We start from the raw sequence: 8029 nt of genomic DNA, 5'->3' as shown, positions 1-8029 counted from the left end.
AGCGCGCCGCCGCCGCCTCGACCCCCCTCCCATCAACGCACCACCGCCGCCCCGAACCCCCTTCCATGACCATATCACCTGCGCCACCGGCCGCGCCTCCCTCCCGCATGCCACCTGCGGCTTCCACGCCATGGCATGCTCTGAGCCGTTGCGGCAGTACAACTGCACGCTCCACCGCCGGTCATGAGAAGAGCTGCGTGCAGGCCACACGTGCTCTTCCCTGGATCCGATTCAGTTGTGTCCCTCTCATCCTCTCTCTGTTTGTGTGCGTATGAAGGAAGTGGGAGGAGATAAAACAAGGGAGTGAGAGATCCCCATTCTCATGTCTGTGAGATGTGGGTGTGGGATTTCCCAATGTCAATTCCCACGTTTGTGTTGATTAGTTGTAGTTTCATGGATCTGGTTCTTGTGCAATGTAAATCCGTGCATAGTTCACTCATTTTTCTCTGAAACTATGAGCCGATGATAGATTAGAGATGAGTTGACGGTGTGGGTTTAGGTAGTGAGATTTGCAGCTAGTTTGTTTACTTGTTTAGGTGGTTGCAAGGGCGTTCTATTTGATTATAGTTAGGCCACCAGTTAGTATTGTGGTCCTCTGTTGCAAGAAAAATGGATCGTCGGTTCAGTTATAGGCATCCAACTCTGAAGATTTTGAATTTTTGCATGGTATTTTAAGTTTGGTTTTTATCATATAATGTAAAGTTGTAAACATGTTTCCAATGGTCTTTGCTCCCAGTTCTGAACTCCTTATTCAGTCTATTAGTACAGTCGTAGTGGTGGCCACCCTGACGCCTAGCCCGCCAACCCGCATCGTGCGCTGCCCCGGGGCCCCCGAGCACTGCCGCTCCCCGTCGCCGGTGCCTGACGGTGCGGGCCACCATCGCCGCCCGACAAAGCAGGCTACCATCCCTGCATTGGCGATGCGGATGTCCAGTCGTTGCTGCATCTCTCTCTGCCTATGAATTAGGTGTTGAAAATGTTTTCTTATGTATGTTTTAGTGGGGAGTCCGATCATTTGCTGCTCAAAATCCGACAACAATCTGACAACAATTGGAGGAGGAATGCGCAACAAGCAAGTCTATCATCGATGGCAAGGTTGGCCGTGTATTCCTATTCTTTGAATTGTCTCTGTTTCAACCATACAATTCATCTAGCATAAAGTATCGTCGTTACAACCTTTTAATTTGGTAACTTGGAGGTAGTTTTCAAATACTATATTGTGACCAAAAAGCAAGGTAGAAAATTACTATATATATGTTCAATGTTAGTACCTCTTTGGAAAGAGTAGCTAAGTATATGGTTTCACTTGTTTCTTGTGTTAGCCAACTAGAACTTATTTTGCTTCTCAGTTCTTTGTGCATATCCTTACTTGAAAACTGGCTCCACCCTTCTCCCGTTGAACCTCTCATGAACCTCGTGCACGTACAGCAGCAGCACTAGCCCCCGTTCGTGTCATGGACAAGATCAGTTCAACTTGTGCACTTGGCCTGTTTTGTGGGAATGTCTGAGCAGAAAGAGAATTAATATATTTTTGCCAATTCTTCTCTCTCACTGCAGTTATAGCTAGCAACAGGCCCATCTGCGTGGTATGCAAACAGGAGGTAAACTACAGAGACTGCCACTAGTTATGACAGTGATTTTGGCCACTAAATTCCATGTTTTTCTTTTTTTCCTAGTCATTGTTGTACTGCCTGCCATGAAAAAACCTGATGATTGAATACAACTATTTGTGTATTCTATCGTCAGTTCACGGAGAAGAAATTCTTTTCTCTTCAGTCTGTATCTATCGTTAGTTCCGTGTGTATTTTTGTTCTCGTTTCTTCAGTCCACAAAGAATAAATATTGTTCATTCATGAATAGAGAACTTCTGTAATAAACTTAATATTAGTTTGGTTTGTATTCTATCATCAGTTCATGAAAAAATACAAACTAGTTGGTGCGTGTGCAAAAATATCATCAGTTCATGTTTCGAAATTATGTAAGTTTACATATATCACCTAAATAAGTAATGTTTTGTAGCGAGTTTCTTCCGTGTCTATTCTGATTCAAGTGCCTTGTTCTTCCTAAAACACAAGGTGCTTGTGTTAATGCCTATGGGAGAATAGCACGTACAGGGACTGTGTACTAGTGTTGAAAGCAGAATAAAGTCCTAAGATAATGATGTTCTCCCCTGCTTCCACTTCCATTCGCCGCCTCAGAACCCCACGCACTACCGCCCTCCCTTGCCCCCTGTAGCTCGCCGTGTGCAAGTTCTTCAGTCCAAGTTCTCCGGTGAGCTCGTCTCTTGTTTCATTTTCCTTAACACTCGGTAAGGAAAATGATCGTTCAACTTGAAATATGTTTTGGACTGATTGTTCAAGTTCTTTCGTATAGAAGGTTCAGAAAGTTTTATTCCTGAAAATGCACATATTTGGAGTACGCCAATATATATGTACTCCCTCCATTCCGATTTACTCGTTGTGGTTTTAGTTCAAATTTTAACTAAAACCACGACCAGTAAATCGGAATGGAGGGAGTATTTGTGAATTTCGCTCTTGAGTAACAGTTCAACATGTATTACGCCATCAATTCATAATGGAAAGGCAGCAAACAGTTTAATACTTGTGTGTTGCGCGCCTCCACCTTCCGGTTGCCGCGCGCCTCCACCTTCCGGTCGCCGCGCGCCTCCACCTCCCGTCCGTCGCGCGCGTCCATCCCCGACTGTCGGCACGCCTCCACCTCCTACATGCCGCCATGGACATCCATCCCCAGTGTGCCGGCGACCTCCCTCCACCTGGCGCCGGCCCCCTCTTCCCCACTGCACCACCGCCCCCCTCTGCCTCACCGGGTCGCACCGCGCCCCTCCCTCCTCCGCCTCACCGCGCCGCCCCCAAGAGCGACGTTGTCGACACAATTGCAGGGCCAGCTTGCTGCTGACCACGCAATCTTCCTCAAGGAGCTCGTGTCCAACAAGACTGTAAGGAACAACTACTCGAGTTTTGAACTTCTTACTCAGTCATGCTAGTAATGAGGGAAAATGGGCTGAAATGTATTGCAATTTATCTTTCTGAGACCCTGACAATTATTCAGTCCATGCCACCAGGCAGTCCAACTGCATCCGCCATCTCAGTGTGACCTCTTATACCTTTGCAACCCTGTGTCCCGCCATCCAGCGAGTAGTCCAACCTCAGGTGTGGCCTTGTCAGCAGCATGTTGGGGGTCCTCTGTTTCTCTTGTTGCTGCTCCAAGCCGCAAAACCTCATGCCATCGTCATCTTTGCAGGGCCATGTTCTGAGAAAATCCCCTGAAGCGAAATTGTTGCCGATAGCCATTGACCATGAAGCTTCTCTGCCCTGCTGCTACTACTACATGAGGTGATTGTGGTGCTCAGTTATTTTCATATGCTGCTGCTGCTTTAGTCAACTCAGAATGCATAGGTGCCGAGTGTGTTGCATTAGCCATTTTTATTATTAACACATGCGTCTAGCTTGTCTTGAAGCTCCATGATGTGGAAAAAACATTGGGGAAACTTCATGTTCTACATACATGGAGTTCTGTTCGGCTGCACTTTGTGTCATTTAGGTTGTTCTCTACCTAGTATCTAACAAAAATGAATCAGTCACTTGAACGTTTTAGACGAAAAAACTAAAGCTGAAATATCCCTCATGTTCTGTCTGTGCTTACGTATGTAGACATGATTTGTATGACAAAGAAGCTCTACTAAGTTAATAGATTCGGTCGCATATATGTTTGTATGAAAGTACAAGCATTGGTCAGGACTTCTTTTACGATGTTATTTATGCTGAGTTCCACTACAAAAATGTATACTTTGTCTCTAAAAGAAGTTACTAATATAAAGTTTCCCTTCCTGTCTATTAAAATTAGTACTGATGGACATATGAGGGAGCATTGTTTCTTATCGGAGAAGGCCTGGTGTTTAGTCGGTGTCTGTGTGGTACCTACACGGCTATACCAGCATTTTCCATCAAGACCTCCAGAAAAAGAGATCATCTCAAGGTGAAAACACGAAATCCTTTTAGTGCTCTCTTTACAATCTCACTCATTCATATTATTATATGTACACAAATTAATGTCATCCTGAATTTGTTACACCGGTGCGGGAGCAAAAAACAGATGCACAAGTTCATCTTTTGTGACACTCAGTTCGAATTCTGATTTTAGTTCAGTGCAATTATTATTTTTTGTTCAGTTCATTTTCTTATTTTAGTATGGTGCCTTACTGAGTTTATACTCTTCTGAATTTTGGTTACCACACCCCAGTCTGGTGGTTCAGATATTCATTTTCGAGAAATACTGAAAATAAAAATTAAAAGCTCGTCCATCAAAAAGGTTCACATAGCATTATACTGTTTCACATGGTATTGTCCACTAAGTACATTTTCTATAGTTGGTTTCTGTACTAAACTCATTATTAGTTTGGTTGTATTATTTTATCAGTTGATGAAAAAAACACAGTATCGACAAAGAGCTAGCTATGGACAGGGGTGCGTGGAAGCTTGCTATCCATGTGCCAGAGCCATGAGTTGGTTGCGAGATCTTATGGGTTTCACCTCTAGCCTACCCCAACTTGTTTGGGACTAAAGGCTTTGTTGTTGTTGTTGTTGTTGTTGATGAAAAAACACAAAATAGTTGGGTGCGTGCGCAAAAATATCATCAGTACATGTTTCAAAATTATGTAAGTTCAATCTGTATGCTGCTACAAATTTGCACTTCTTGTCCAGTACTCACTTTGATACATATTTAGGAATTGCCTTTGTTAACTTTGGCATCCCTCGACGCCTCGTGGAGAGGCCACGCGCTGGATCCAGTAGGGCAACGCTGTTGACACCGCCATAGTCCTCCAGTGTCACCCTTCCCGTCCATGTCCAGGTATATGACAGACACTAGTCCAGCTGTTCCTCGCTTCTCCGTCCAAGCTCCTCATGCCATGCTTGATGGTCATTTCATCACTATAAAACATAAATTTCTTTCAGTTCTGAATGTGGACAGTTCTACGAACATTGTTGTGCAGACTAAAAGTGTGTGATGGATGTTCTCTTCACAAATTTTGTGTTTTGGAGTAAATCAACATCGATTGTTGACACAGTAGCTTCTAATTTTTTGCACTGGATTTGGAGATATGAACAATGATTGATTTTGATCAGTACTTTGTTGTGTGATATTTTTGAAACCAGGATGACCTCGTCCTTTGTCTGCTTCTCTTTTCCAGCCGCATCCACGACGACCGGGACTTGCTGCCATTAGCTGTTGGTGCACCTCATGTTAGCTCCTAGTTGTTACCTAGTGTGCTTGATGCTACTGCTACAAAGAAGGTAACAAAAGAATATTTACTGCTGCTATTGTCTTGCAAGTTCAAGAATTGGGTCTGATGTTGTGCGGACATGCATGGTGTGTGCTTTGTGTTTGTTATTTGTGCAAGATGTGAGCTCTGTGGTGCTCTAAATAGGAGAATTTGTGTTTATTGAGATACCATATATAGATGGGTGCCATTAGTGCTCCCATTTGTATTTGGGCTTACCAATAGTTCACAGGGGAGAGCTATTATGTACGAAAGTTCATGTATTGAGTATTGATGCCCCCGGAGTCCATGTAGCTCTGCAGCCGTGCTGCCCTCATCGGCCTCAGCTATGTACGTCAGTCCAATCCCGTCGCCCCAGGCCGTTCACTATCGCAGCGACCAGGCCGTTCATAGAAAATGTTGATTATATTGATACCTAAAACTAGTCTTTGCTCACTTTGAATTGAAAAAGAAAAGGAGTCTCTCTAATAATAAGTTCATAGAAAAAACGAAAAAAACATGAAACACAAAAAAACCATGAAAATTGTAGGGAAAACATAATAAGTTCTAAGAAACTAAATATAGAAGTTCATATTTCGAAACGATGAAGTATTTGGGAACTAAAATGAAGTATTTCAAAGTACAGAACTTCTATTTAGGTTTCTTTGTGTACTTCTAATGTTACTGTGCATGAACTTGTCATTATTTTTACATGTTTTACATGATTATGGTCATTTCGACCTTGACAAATTTCATTTCACCTTTTATGCTTTTTTTCGTTCATCTTACAGGTCGAAGGAGATCCCTTCACTTCAATGGATTCAACAAAAATAATCCCTGGTGCCACTGCATCCCGAGTTCAAAGGATTCCTTAGGGGCCTTCTACACCATCTTGCTAATGATGCCATCACTGGATGCCACGGCCATGGTCGTCATTCTTGTGCTGGCATTAACATACTGCTCCCTATTTTACTCCACGGAGATCCATAGAAATAAGTTATATTCAGTTCGCCACTTTTACAATTGATGGTCCTATGTTAACAGAAACAATAGTTCAAGCTCCCAAAAATCAATTATGTGTATGCTACATCACTTTGAGGAACTACAGCAAACAAAATAAGGATAGCTTGGTACTACTTGATTTAGTTTTGATAGTACTACTTGAACCCTTTCTATTGTATACATTGGCTCCTATTTATTGCAACCTCGTCAGATTGTTGGATGCATGTGGTCCTTCATTTGTGCACATTCAGTTTCAATAAACGGTGAACTGAATGGAAAAAATCAGGGAAACGTTTGGATCCGGTCGACCGGCCGAACTTGGGCCGGTCGCGTCGAACTGCTCGCTTGCAACTACCTAGGCCCCACCCACCGCTCTTCCTATCCTCTTATCCTCTCGCACGAACAACTCTCAGCCACTCATTTTTCTTCTTCCTTCTCGTGTTTTCTCTCCCTGTTATCCTGCTCCAGCCACCTGACACCACACCTACACCAGCGCAACACCGGCGACGGCCGCCAACAGCACCTGGGCAGCGCAACACCGGCGACGGCCGCCAACAGCACCTGGGCAGCGCAACACCGGCGACGGCCGCCAACAGCACCTGGGAGTTGTCCAAGAGAACGCCTCCTCCTTGTTCTTTACCCCCACGGCTGGAAAATCTGCAACAGCAAGAGGTCGGGGAGCTGCGCAGCCGAGGGGGCAGGGGGTGCTTTGCATCGAGTCATGGCGGCCGGTGATGCGACAGGAGGCCACCTCCCTGTCCATGGATTTTTCTTGATGGACGAGATGCTGGAACCTGCTTTGACCGGAGCTGCAAGCGGCGCCAATTTTTGGTACAACTAGTGTGCTGTTTTGCTGGAATCAAAACCTTTTTTTGTACGATCCGCAATTGGGGTGCTTTTTTTGCTGGAACCAGTCTAAATTTTTGCTACCACAATCTCTTTTTTTTGCTACTACCGTCCTTCTGATTTTTGCACCGCCCGCCTTTGAAATTTTTGCTGGAACCACTACAAATGTTTGCTACAACCGTCTTCACTGTTGCTATCGTTCCGTCTTTGCTTTTTTTTGCTTCAATCCATCTTGCTGGAACCACTCAAAAAATTTGTTTCCAATGTCTTTGATTTTTGCTACCACCCATGTCTTTTGATTTTTAGCTGGATCCATATTTTTGCTGGAACTAGTGAATTATTTTTTTGGAACCATCAAATTATTTTGCTGGAACTAACCATGGCATTTGTCGCGACGGTGGAGAGGCCTGCGCTGTCGCCGCCTTTTTTCTGGAAGGGGCAGCACAAATGGTTTCAATGGCAAGCAGAATTGCTGGAATCAACATCTATTAGAAGCTGGAATATGTGATTTTGTTTGCTATATCTAAGGTAGTGGTACCTGTCGGCGCTCATTTTTTTTGCTACATCGGGGATTTTGAAAAGGTACAAACGCCTATCTGTTTGCTACAAAGGCGACATATAGAATTCGGTTATCCAGAGAAGACAGCAGCGGTGCCTGTAGCGTCCACCCTGCGGCGAGCTCGACAACGAGGATGGAGGGGGGCGGCGCACCAGATGCTGCAATCGCGGGGGCGGGGAGCTTCAACTGCCTCTGACGGAGGCTCCTGGTCAGCCATGGCCAAGTTTGGCGGGGGATCCGACCATGACGGAAGCTGCGAACGATTGAGATGGTTGGGAGGGGCAGCTACGTGCGGCGGGCAGCCCCAAGCTGGGGCGGCGACGCTGTCTGCTATAGCAGCGCGA

General features: G+C 44.8%; 1 long non-coding RNA gene across 5 annotated transcripts; it reads left to right on the top strand.

Moving 5' to 3' along the window:
* The first annotated feature begins 22 nt into the window (after nucleotides 1-22).
* Nucleotides 23-6500, top strand: LOC119366251. Of its 5 annotated transcripts, none has more exons than XR_005175980.1 (7): nucleotides 23-1095; nucleotides 1558-3170; nucleotides 3262-3353; nucleotides 3865-3996; nucleotides 4745-4869; nucleotides 5210-5312; nucleotides 6070-6500. It is a non-coding gene; the product is annotated as an uncharacterized LOC119366251 (long non-coding RNA). The 5 variants fall into 5 exon arrangements; XR_005175981.1 differs by having other exon boundaries at nucleotides 25-2956; nucleotides 3070-3170; XR_005175982.1 differs by having other exon boundaries at nucleotides 26-2956; nucleotides 3087-3170.
* Nucleotides 6501-8029: the final 1529 nt, after the last annotated feature.

The sequence above is a fragment of the Triticum dicoccoides genome, chromosome 2B (assembly GCF_002162155.2).
Source record: "Triticum dicoccoides isolate Atlit2015 ecotype Zavitan chromosome 2B, WEW_v2.0, whole genome shotgun sequence".
In the NCBI taxonomy this organism is placed as follows: domain Eukaryota; kingdom Viridiplantae; phylum Streptophyta; class Magnoliopsida; order Poales; family Poaceae; genus Triticum; species Triticum dicoccoides.
This window is presented reverse-complemented; position numbering and strand designations above follow the sequence as displayed.